Raw genomic sequence first — 12,563 nt, 5'->3', positions numbered from 1 at the left:
ATACATTACAAGCACGTCCCCCTCTTGTGGAAGAGTGGCCTGTTTTTCAATACTATGGCCATCATTAAATTTTAGCACATTACAGAATTACAAAAGTATATTTTTTGGAAAAAACTTCTTCTACGACTGCTCGAGGATCCTGGGAGTTTGTACCATCCTAGAGTAAAAAATTAAAGATGAATAAGGGGTGGGGTGTATGTGACCATACAGGACTGGATGATCGCTACCTCAAGTCAACATATAAGCTTGATTTTTTAATTACATGTGTTTTGAGCATAGTGTATGCTATTCGATGTAAAGGAGGATTTTTTTCTATATGCTTCGAAACTTTTATTCAACGGAGTATAACTTTTTTGATGAGGTTTGACAACAAGGGGTCCGAGAAAATTTAATGTTTTATGTAATTACAGGTTTTTTTAAAATTGAATAACACCTACGACATAATAATTAATTTTAATTTTGTTGGAACAATTTTAAAAATTTTATGGAGCCTCGAATCGTTTAAATATATAATTTATATGAATATATAAAATATTATCAAAATGTATTATTATTTAAGACCTGAATAAAAAACACTTTAAAAAAACAAAACTTTAAACTTTGCTATCTTGGCAATTCTGACATGAAAAGTGTTTATGAAAGTGTGCTTCTCAGATTCAACTGACAAAACTGTATAAGAAAAAATAAATTAATTTTAGGAAATAAATTGTAAAATATATTATCCGGATTTAAAATCTCAACACTTCATATTTACGACAAGGAAATATACAGCTGAAAACAAAATAGACGGGGTATTTTTGTGTTAATGAGGTAAGGCCGTACTCAAGGCGTATTGTAAGTTTCAGGGTGAGCAGACATAGTAGAAAAATAATCTGTAGGCCCTTTTTTATTTCCATTTTGAAAATTTGAATTTGATTTTTTAAATAAAATAAATTTTGAACCTTATTAAGGAGGAATTGCCATTTTTTGTTATATTGCTCATTTTGTATATACTTTGGTATATATATATATTTTATTTTTTAGGAATGAGTTTCAATTGAGGAACACACTAACTAATCTAAAAATCCAGGAATAAAAACAAACACTTATTTCATTTAATTGAAAGTTCTAAGGTCTCTTTTATCGGATGAATTGGAGCATTAAGTTCAAATTGAATGTAAAATATATCATATTTATATAGCAATTTTAAAGTATATTTTGTAGTATGTTCATAGAATAAACATGAAAGACATACTCATAAAAGGTACATTTTTGGGGCACGCACAGGAAAACAAGAACAACAAAAACCTTCTATCTATTAACTTTCTTTTCAAAAAATCTGCATTAATTTTTTCCCTTAGAATAAAAGAAAGTATGTATAAATATCTACTGTCAAACAAATGAAAATATGTACCCTTGGAACACATTTTATATTCGTTTAGATCCTTTGAAAAGTCGTACAACTTTTTATTCAAAATATAGCAATCCATAAGCAAACCCATAACAACAAGTTCCGTCTGTTTTACCCCTACTCTATAGTAAAAAATTACGCTGAAAGGAATTTTGGTTCTAGGGCAATTGGTTGAAAACATTTCTGCCGAGCTTCAAGTTCGAGCTTATCCCTTAAATAGAGGTGGATTCCATTTTTACTTGAATTCGAAAAATACTCGAGTAAGACGAATTAATAATTTTTTTTTTTTTTTCAAATTACTAGAACTCGTCCAAAATATGTTTTGAAAAACTTGACATAATTTTGAGCTCGAATCACGAAAACTTGAAAGCTTTATATATCATTCGAGTAATCAAGTACGTAGTTATTTCCTTTCGATATCAAAGAATATTTAATATTTCCTGCGAAATACCAATTTATAAAGAACTATTTCAAATAAAGGATACTGATGATGCCAAATTGACAAATATTTTTTATGTAAGTATGTGAATTTTAACAGAGTCTTTTTGATTTTTATAAGTTCTAAATATGACAAATAGTTTTCTTTAGAAGACACAAAAAAACTTTTGTTGTAAATGTTCCTATAATTTGTTAGATAGAGTTATACTGATTAAGTATTAGTAAAAATTATATTATTATAATGACTCCATTAAATATATTTCATCCCCAGAAGCGAGCGAGTATCAAATCTACCCACATTGAGTTCATGATGATAATTTCTCCCGAGCGCTTTGTACATAGAGCTAGTCGTTCAATTTTTTAAAACTGATTTTATGGGAAGAAGGATTAATCATTTATATTTTTTAAAAGGAAAATTGAATTGAATTTTTTCAAAACACATGATATTAATTTTTTTAGACATACGGAATTTTCATAGTTTTGGGGCCACTGCTGCCGGCATACTAAAAATGAAACCAAAAAGGATATGGAAATCCTGACAATTTGACGAATTTTTTGGAGGATAGCAGCTTAGCTGTCATAACGTTACATTAGATTAGCAACAAACAGCTGTTGGAGAACAAGGAAGAAAATAAACTCATATACCTCTCCGTATCTATCAAAAACATAGGTAGGAATTACTCCAATGTCGGTAAGACAAATTAAAATTCTGAATTCAACATAGATTTACACTTACAGCTCCCCAACAAATCATCAATTTTGAACTTAGTTTGCGTAAGTGTACGTCTCGTTCATTCCTAGAGAAGGAAATATATTTTATGTATATATAGTTCAAAGAAGATTCCTAGGTCAGAGGGAGCAAATATACTACTATAATGTTTAGTTATACTTAATCAGTGGAACCAAATGAAAAATAACAGCATCAATGCTACTTTGCGCCATTCATGTGGGCACGTACTTTATACTGGGATGCTCTCTCTTTAAGAATTAACGAATATTCTTTTAGATATGGCAAATACAAGACACACTCATCGTGTAATGGCAACAACAACAAAAAATACAAAAGAGAAAGGTCTTATTTTTTACTACTCTGTTTATTTATTTGTCTATTTTACAGAATGATAAACAAAGAGTTTGGTGAGTTATGGTGGAACATATAATACGGCTTTCTAATTTGTAATTCAGAGTTTTTTCGCAAAAAACTCATGATTTAAAATGCGTTACTACGAGTATATTATTTACAAATCTGTACATATTTAAAACATCTTTGTCATGACTCTATTAATAAGCAACTTCAATGCACAATAGTAGGTACTACGTTGATATAAGACCTGAAGGCGCTTTTGGAGAAGATCCAAGGATAGATTCAGTATTGATATATCAGTCTCATAAATAAGTCTTTTTAGAAACATGATTCAGATATCAGATGAAAGGATGATGAAAAGACAACAAGACTCTTTTTTATTCAATGTTAAGGCACATAGGCAAAACTTACCTAGGGGATAAACATTAGAATCGTGTCAAGGCTTGATTTATGTTTTAAAATAATATTGCTTCTTAACTTTATTTTTGTTTCATAAAGACATTTATAGTATGTTTGGGTTTTTTGTCTTTTAAATCCCAGTTCAATATATGTAAACTCATTTGCAAGGCAGTAAACCATTTAAATACTAATAATGATATTAGAAGGGATTTATATACATAGTAAATATATTCACATACATATATTGTCCATTTCTGCAGATAATAAGCAAACCCTATCATAAAGATACAAAATTACTGCTTTTTTTTTGCACATTAGTTATACCGTTTAAGTCAATAAAAATATAATAGATTATAAAAGTTGTCTAAATATTCATAGTTGAAATTAGTATGATATTCCGGTATTCTAAAGAAAGAAACCGAAAACTATCGAGATCACCAAGAAAATTATATGAATATTGTGGAGAAAAGCAGAATAGCTCACTTGACGTTTTATCAGATTAGCCGAGAGAAGCTAAAAGATGAGGGAAATAAACAAAAATCCCACTTCGTACATACCGGGTGTCCCGAAAGTCTTGACCGGTACCTTCGATGGTTTTTTTCGAGGTTTCAGAGACTTTTTACGTAAACGCTGTGTAAATAAAAGTTAAAGACCGTTTTCAGATTAACAAGTTTTGTTTCAATAACCTTTCGAAATTCATAATTGTTTTTGAGATGGAGGCTAAAAGACATGAAGTAGCTGCTCTGCTTCGTGCAGGAATCAGTCACAAGGAGATCTCTGAGGCCACCAGCATGTCCGCCAGCACCATTGGCAGGATCAAGAGGAGGTTGGACCTCCTCGAAGTAGGAGACCTGTCTTAAAGGCCACCAAGGCCACTAAGAAGAAGATCAGGGCCCAGATCAAGATAAACCCTCTTCTGAGCATCAGAACAATTGCCAGGAAGAATAACATGGGTAAGACTACTGCTGCCAACATTGTCAAGGACATTGGGGGCAAGTCCTTGGTCCGCACCACCCGTCCCATGTTGTCCATGGCCAATATGGAGGCCAGATACATCCCATGCAAGAAGATTTTGAACAACATGAAAAGCAATGGGGACAGAATTCTCATTTTTTCCGATGATAAAACTTTTACAGTGGATCCAGTCTTCAACCGCAAAAATGATCGCTATATTAGCCGTAATGGTTATGTGGGATCTGAGAAATATGTGTCCATGACCAAGCACCCAGCCAGCATCATAATGCTTAGAGTTGTTGGCTCAGATGGTAAAGCCATGCCTCCACTCTTCTTCCGACAGGGCTACAGGCTCACCTCGGAGGACTACATCAAGGTGCTCAAGACCAAGGTGGTCCCATGGATCAGGAAGGAGTATCCTGGCAAGAGGGTGTGTTTCCAGCAGGATGGGGCACCTGCACACACAGCCAAGACCACCCAGAAGTGGTAAAAGGAGAATGTGGAATTCTGGCCTAAGGACTTCTGGCCCCTCCTCCCCCGACCTGAACCCCTTGGATTTCAGCATCTGGGCGCACATTGAGAGGCAGGCTTGCAAAAAATGCCACAGCAGTACCAAAGCTCTCAAGGCCAGTATCACCAAGGCCTGGACCAAGATGGACCCCACCTATATCAAGAATACCTGCTCCCCCTTCCGTCCCCGTGTTATGGCTGTTATGGAAGCTAAAGGCCAAATTGTTAAAAACATATTATAGATTATAACCAAGCAAAGTTTTTTTATTAAAAACATTTCTCTGTATCTCTACTTTTAGTCCTTGTAGATCTTAATGAAGTTGGAAGTTAGAAATCAGTCAGGACTTTCCGGACACCCGGTATAGCAAGGCCAGATAGGTTGGAATTACTTCGATATCGATTTTCAATACTACTCCGAGACCATCAAGGACCTATATTTATGAGTCTGCAACAAATCCTCTGAGTTACTCTTTATCTTTCACGCACAAGTGATTACTTTATATTTATATGTCATCTCTTTAAGAATAAAATAATTATGATAATATCTTTGAGAAATTAAGAACAGTTTTTTGGGTTGCAACTTAAAAAAAAATGATCCCCCTTCCATTAGAATTTTATATTTTCATTCATGGTTATAACTCTATAGACCAACCATAATATCGAAGTAAGATGATAAGACAACCAATAAAATGACGATCCATATATTCAAATTATATGAAATACCGGTATGTTAAAAAAATAAAATCCAAGAATTAACGTGACCACACTGAGAAATTGAAGAATGTTTGGGAGAAGAGCAGCTTAGCTGTCATGACGTTTCATTAAATTAGTTACGAGCAGCTATGAGATTAAGAAAATAAAGACAAACCCCACTCCTTATCTAGTAAGGTTAGAGGTAGTAACTACTCTGATAACGATCCTTAACTGCACTCCGAGTCTAATAAGGACTTAGACTTATAACTCCACGTCAAATTATCAATGTTAATCTTCGTATTTCATATACCAGTGATTACTTTATACTTATTGTTTTCTCTTTATTGAAAAATAATAATGTTATGCTTTGCAAAATGAAAAACCCTTTTTCGTGATGTCACATTTTTTTATCTCTAGAAATGGTGCAATATTATCCATATGCAACTATCTATGTACATTAAGGTGTCCTATAAAATCAAAAGTAATTTTTCAAAAATACATACAAGAAATATTTTTTTCTATGTCATCTCAGCTTCTTAAATATGAGAAAAGGGGGAAAAACATTCCTCTAAGACAACGACAACAGGTGCCAACGAGAGTTCTAAGTCAATTTGATGACTTGATTGTAGGATGGACCGGAAAATTTACAATCAAATAAAGATTACATAAAACGTCGTATCAGAAAAGCATTCTAACTCGTTTGACCATAAGAAAATAGATGTATGTAATTTTTTTGAACACGTATTTACAATTTCATTGATATCTAATGTATACTACAATAAAATAACGTCAACTCTTCGTTCCTTCAATCTAAAATAATGTTCCATCAATACTACGAGATACAATTTGAGTATTAAGTGAGTCGAATTAATTTGATTGAATTGAGTAAAAAGTCTGCTCTATTGCAAAAAATCTTGCTAATTTTGGTGAAAAAGTCTTAAGAAGTAACATTTATTCAACTTCAGGGCCATCTAGTGAGTAAAAATAATCTTTCTATGTTTGAATGAAAATATATCATATTGAAATATATATTTCTGATCTAAATGATATCAACGTAGTGATATTAAAGAAATATCACAGGAGTTTTGAATGTAGAATCGAATGTGTATACAGGGTGCACTGTTTATAGTGTTCACTGATTTATATCATATCCTTATTTTTTATCTACGAATTAACAATTTATTCATATATATGAAATATTGCAGGCGTTTATCAGCTAGCGTCGAGTGTTTGTATCTAAAGCTCAGCCACGTAGCACTAAGCGACTAAAGTACTCTCTAGCACACCAGTCATGATTTCATATTAATTTTTCTTAAGCTATTATGAATATTCTTTCATTCTTGAGGAAAGAACATCTATCATCTATGAATTGAGTAATTAAGTATTTGTATGCTCATGAAAAATGGTGAGTAACACTGATTATTTCTTGGTTAGCGATTTTCTACATTTTTAGGCAAAGTTTGTCTGTTCAACGAAGGATAATATCACCGGGTAATCCCGGATACTGCTGCATGTATATTAATATTTACATTGAGCAAAAAATTAAGTAATTTTTGGAAAAAAGATATTTAAATGTTACTAATAATTTTTTAATTAGGAATTGCAAAATCTATAAACCATAAGGTGTCATGTGTGAAGGCGCTTTGTCGATTACTATTTAATAGTGAACGTTGTGAGTGAATTTTTGAAAATGAAGAAAATTCTTCATAATGAAATATCCTACTTTTATTGGTAAGATTTCAGACTAAGAACCAACGCACATAGAGGTCAATAGAAACATTATTTAGTGAGCTACGTCTCTTCATTTCAAAAATTATTTATATTTTAAATTTTTATATGGACAATCTTTTTTTTGGTATATTATAATTTGGTTTAAATAGTATTACTAATATTAAGTATGCCCCTAATATTACCAAATAATTTAAATATTTCTTGAGGCAAATGGGCTGGAGTAGAGCATCTATGTATTTGAATGGCTTAACAAAAATTGCCGTTTTTGTTAAGGAATTTATGAATTTCTCGTGTTTTTAAGAGACATTCTAATTACGTATAATATGATAGTGGTTGTCTTTTCTTCTTTCTGTGGTATGAATAGAATGGCATTTTTTCTGCTTTTATTATCTGTATTCACATAAAATACATTGTTTAAACATTGTTTTTATCATTTATAGTCGTTCTTACATTATATTCACTTGTATGACAATTTACTCGCATATTACAAGAGTGAACATTTAATTTGATGCTAAATATTTTTTTTATGTACATATAAATGCTTTCATAAATATTTTTGTATTATTTACATCTTTACATTTAAAACTTAAATTCATTTGTGAGAGTAAGAGAAAACGAGTAAAGATTCTTATTCAAAATACAAAATTCTCATTTTTGAGTCTGCAGCGAAAATTTGCTTTTCATTCAATTAATAATTATTGACTTTATGAAAAGATGACAACAATAAAGAACATTTTTGGGGAGTTTTTGGGGCTATCAAATAAGATCCTTTAATTTTTCTGAACTTTTTTCTATTTTTAAACAAAGATAACTCGAGCTATAAGCAGGATACATAACATTATACAAATATTTAACATTTGGCTTTGAAATATGTTCACATTATTTATACCTATCTTCAACATCAAGCAAAACAAACCAAAAACAATTGGCTTTTTTCTAAAGGCCATGAGTCCAACCGAGAAAAAATTAGGCCATATTTGGAATCAGAAGATCAAAGACTTCTAAGTTGAGCATATGCTGTTATTGTACCATTTTTGCTGTTGAACAATGTAATTAGCCGTTGGATTTGCATTTTCTGAGCTTAAAATTCACTCGACTTGGACTTGAAGGCTAAGACTCGAGACTTGACTTGAAATCTATATTATACTGGACTTCAGACCATTAAAAAAATAATCTAGTCGTTATAATTTTCTAAGAGGCACATACAAAGGACTTTTCAAGGCATATACAATTTTTATGTTAGCGAGGTAATGCGTGCTCAGTTCTCACATTGAAAAAAGAATAATCCGAGAAATCAAAAGGAAATACAAAGGAACAACTTTTAAGCAAAATATTTCAGGGGTGTCCGCAGGGGGTGGGTTGGAAGGCCTACCTCCAAAATTAAGGAATTTTTGTTTTTTACTAGAAAAAGTAATATTTGAAAAAAAAAATCAAAAGATTTAATATTTGAAATTTAATTTTGTATAAATAGTTGTGGATTTTGAAATTTTTTTCCAAAAATTTAATTTTGATTGTTTTTTTTTCCAAAGAAATCCAAAAAATCATTCCCCGCCCCCAAATATAATCATGTGGACGCCCTTGGAGTTAATTAGATGTCTAAACAGTAATTAAAAATTTCTTAATATACGAATAAATCCTAAACAAGACATTCTCTAAATAAGCAAGGAATTGCATATAATCAATTTGAATGTGATTGGAGATTGGGGGTAGATTAATAGAAATCTATAAAACCATTATTATAAATCTCCGGTATATGATATCCCAGAAAGAAGATTTGTAAAGACACTAACATATATCCCTTATTATCTTATTTTATTCCTTTCTACGGAATATTTGATAAATAGAGACACATAACCTCGAGAAATTTTTGTCTCAAAAAATGTACAATCATATTAGCAGTTTGTTTTAATACATTGTTGGCTAAAAAAAGGGTACTGTTGATTTTCTACAAGAATATTAATACATAACTGAGGGATAGGAAAATAGTTGGAGTCCCAGTGAGCATAAAATCATGCTTAAGAAGGTGTCATAAATAGAGTTGTGAGAAATGTTGTTGTTAGAGTTTAGTTTTAAGAAATAAACACCGGTATTTGTACTTTAATTTATTTATCAGTATTGTCCATTATTTATTGTGAATAAAAAGTATCTTACAGAACGACACAGTGGAGCCAAATATTTATTGTAGACAGACTCATTCAAAAAAGGTTGCAACCCTATTAATAAAAAAATATGATAACCCTCATGACACTATCTTATATTTGAAGCATAAACAGTTAAATTATAACCCTTGTTTATTTTTATCCTACATTACTTCCCTGGGATGTTTATTTACCATACAGACGGAAATATCCTTATAATATCTTGTTGATATTATATTTGTGCTCGATTTTAAATGCTAAAGAAATTCCCAAACAATTAGATTTGAAGGCAATAGTTAACAATATTGCTTGTGGTGCTTTTGTTCTTGATTTTAGTGATGCCAATATTTTCTATATTTATTCGACAATGATGGAGACACTTGAATTTTTCGACAGGAATTAAGACCTCCTCTACTTTAATCTTATATTTTTCCGATGATTTTTCTGGATACAATATTGCATAGATGGTTAATGTTGGCTACATGAAATTTCGTCAAATGATAGTTGAAACATTTTACTAGGCTTGCAAACTAATAACAAAATTTAAAAAAAAATCATTTGTCTTAGATAATGCCAGAGAATAATATAGTGACACCATCTGCCGTATTATAAAAACACATATTTCACAAAGGACATTGTAGTGGAATAACGGGAAAAAATATTCTCTTGAACTCAATGTGCGTAGGTTCGCGTCTCGATTGTTTCTAGAGAAGGAAAAATACTTAATGTATGTGGACTTCAAAGACAATTTATAGGTCAGATGGAGTAATTGTAATAAATACTATAATCTTTACTCATCCTTAATCAATGCAACTAAATGCAATGGCCATTTAAAAGAACATTAAAAATAAAATAAAAAAAATGTATGCCAAAGTTACTATTTCAATCTTGAACTTTATAGAAAAAACTTTCCTCTCCTCGAAAAAAAAAAAAAAAAAAATACTTGAAGCGGCCTCTGTGTTGTTAGTTCTACTTATTCTTATAAAAAAAATATACTTTTTTTTGTTCCTTAATCAAGCCATGCCTTAATATTATTGAAAAATAATTGAAGAGGGTTCAAACAAACAATTACATTATATTCATATTTAGGTACTTAAAATACATAAATATTAGTGTTGAGACTCGGTCCAAGACTAAATTCGGTCTTCATATTTTTTCTAAATCCATTTGGACCGATTTTTCGGTCCAAATGGATCTATGGGTCAATTTTCTCCCCTATCCCCCTGATTTATGAGTTGTATAAATATGTCACGTATTTAACTACTACATACATGACAATGCTCACAATTTGGCAATGTATATGACGTTATCAACATTTCATCTATAGAATCTTTTTATACCAAATTTTGAAAAAGAGACCTATTGGGACAGATTTTTACTTTGGAACCAATCTACCCCAAATTTTTCTTTGAAATATAATAATACTTAATTTATTATATTTCTACTGTATCCAATTTGTGGGGATGGTACTTCCTTAGTTTCAGAAATATTACCAAATTCTGGAACTATTTATTGAGGCTTCAAAGAAAAGAAGGGGCATGCCCTAATCTTACTCACCTCTTAACTCATGGGGTGAAAAGTTTGATCAAAATTGGCTGAGTCCTCATAAAACTTTTCAAACCATTACTTAGATTGAATAGTATTTTTTAGCATCAAGAAGTAGTTTAAAATTTAAACAATAATTTGTTTCTGAGTCATTGTTACAATAAAATAACAAAAGTAGCGTCACACTTAGTACAATAACTCACAAACTAAAGAAACAGCTGTCTTTTGGTTGCGTGCACTAACGAAAAATGAGGTGAACTAAAAAAAAAAACCGTCATCTATGTTTGAAACCTGGGAATTTTCAGACACTGTGTTATGTATCAACTATTAAAGAGCAAATAAAGTTTGAGATTGTTTAAATATTCATTTTAATGTTGGGGGTAGCTACTCACTTTAGGATTTGAAGGGAAGATGGGAGGATTTAAAAAAAATAAATTATGTTCCATGTATTTCGATATTATGATTGGATTGGTCAAAAAGATTTTAAACTTTTTTTGTCTGCCAAAAATCTATTTATTGTTATATAGCCTAGTCCCTAGTATATAATAATTAACAATAAATTGTTAAATATTATTTAGTTAAGTATTCACATCTGGTATTACTAATAAATTATTCATAACCTTTTTAAAGAGAAGTTGCTTTTATTTGATAATAGAAACTTACATTCTATAATCCATCTGGAACAAAATTGATTGTAAAATATAGTCCTTTTAAAATTCTGTAGTCGTTAGCAATGTAAAGCCTGGCTGAAAGAATAGTTCCGTAATCATGATAAATTATTTTTAAGGAGATGATACTATATAAATACAAGGTATTCAAGTATTATTGACTGTAGAGGTTGCAAAATATCTACTCTGCTTGGCAGACATATAAGTCTAAATAAACTGATAAATACAGTTTGCAGCCATTATATGCAGTTTGATAACAAAATTTGAGTGCATGCGGAGGTAAGACATTGTTTGTTGTTTTGGCGGCTAGACAGAAGTGTTTGGCGTTAGTTAAATAATGAGAGTGACAAAAAGAGCATTTATCCCATAATTGTGGAAAAAGTCAGAGTGTTCTTGTTGCGATCCACACCGGACGAGACAATGTTGAGATTAAAAATTCTTAAATCTGGACTGAATCTTTGTCTGGAGAGTCGGGAAGGAACTGGATGAGTCTGGAGGTTAGAGCAAGACTTTACTCCATGCCACACTGTAAAGAAAACGTTGATCTCGTTGTCCATTTTTTTTTTTATTACTTGGTTTGGCTTTTTTGTCTGGGACACAATTGAGACAAACACCAACAGATTCTCCTGCAACACATCATTGAGCTGATGCCCAGGATACGAAACGAATTCTGAAATCTGCCGAGGAGACTGTAATTAAGACCTGCTCCTGTTTTCAAGGTCGAGTCGAGGCCGTTATTGACGCCATAGGTCAATATAATAAAAACAATATATTTTTTTATTCCGCTTTCATTTGACATTGTTTGTTATTAAAATCGGATGACTATTTGATGAGAAAATCAATTTAAACAAAAAATAATGTTGGTGGATAAATAGAGGTTGCACTCAGTAAATGGGACCCTTAAAAAATAAATAGACTCCATATTATCTTAACTGCCTACTAGATTGATTTCATTCCAATAATGAAGTCGGTTCCTACGAGATGTAGGGATTTGAACGCGAGACTTGCAATAC

The 12,563-nt window shown here is 31.4% G+C and overlaps 1 protein-coding gene across 2 annotated transcripts in view; it reads right to left on the bottom strand.

Moving 5' to 3' along the window:
- Gfrl (Glial cell line-derived neurotrophic family receptor-like) overlaps positions 1-12,563 on the bottom strand; it is a 77,592-nt gene that overhangs the window by 28,114 nt on the left and 36,915 nt on the right. The window lies entirely within an intron of this gene.

The sequence above is a fragment of the Lepeophtheirus salmonis genome, chromosome 13 (genome assembly GCF_016086655.4).
Source record: "Lepeophtheirus salmonis chromosome 13, UVic_Lsal_1.4, whole genome shotgun sequence".
Taxonomy (NCBI): domain Eukaryota; kingdom Metazoa; phylum Arthropoda; class Copepoda; order Siphonostomatoida; family Caligidae; genus Lepeophtheirus; species Lepeophtheirus salmonis.
The sequence above is the reverse complement of the archived record's forward strand: the minus strand, read 5'-3'. Positions and strand labels throughout refer to the sequence as shown.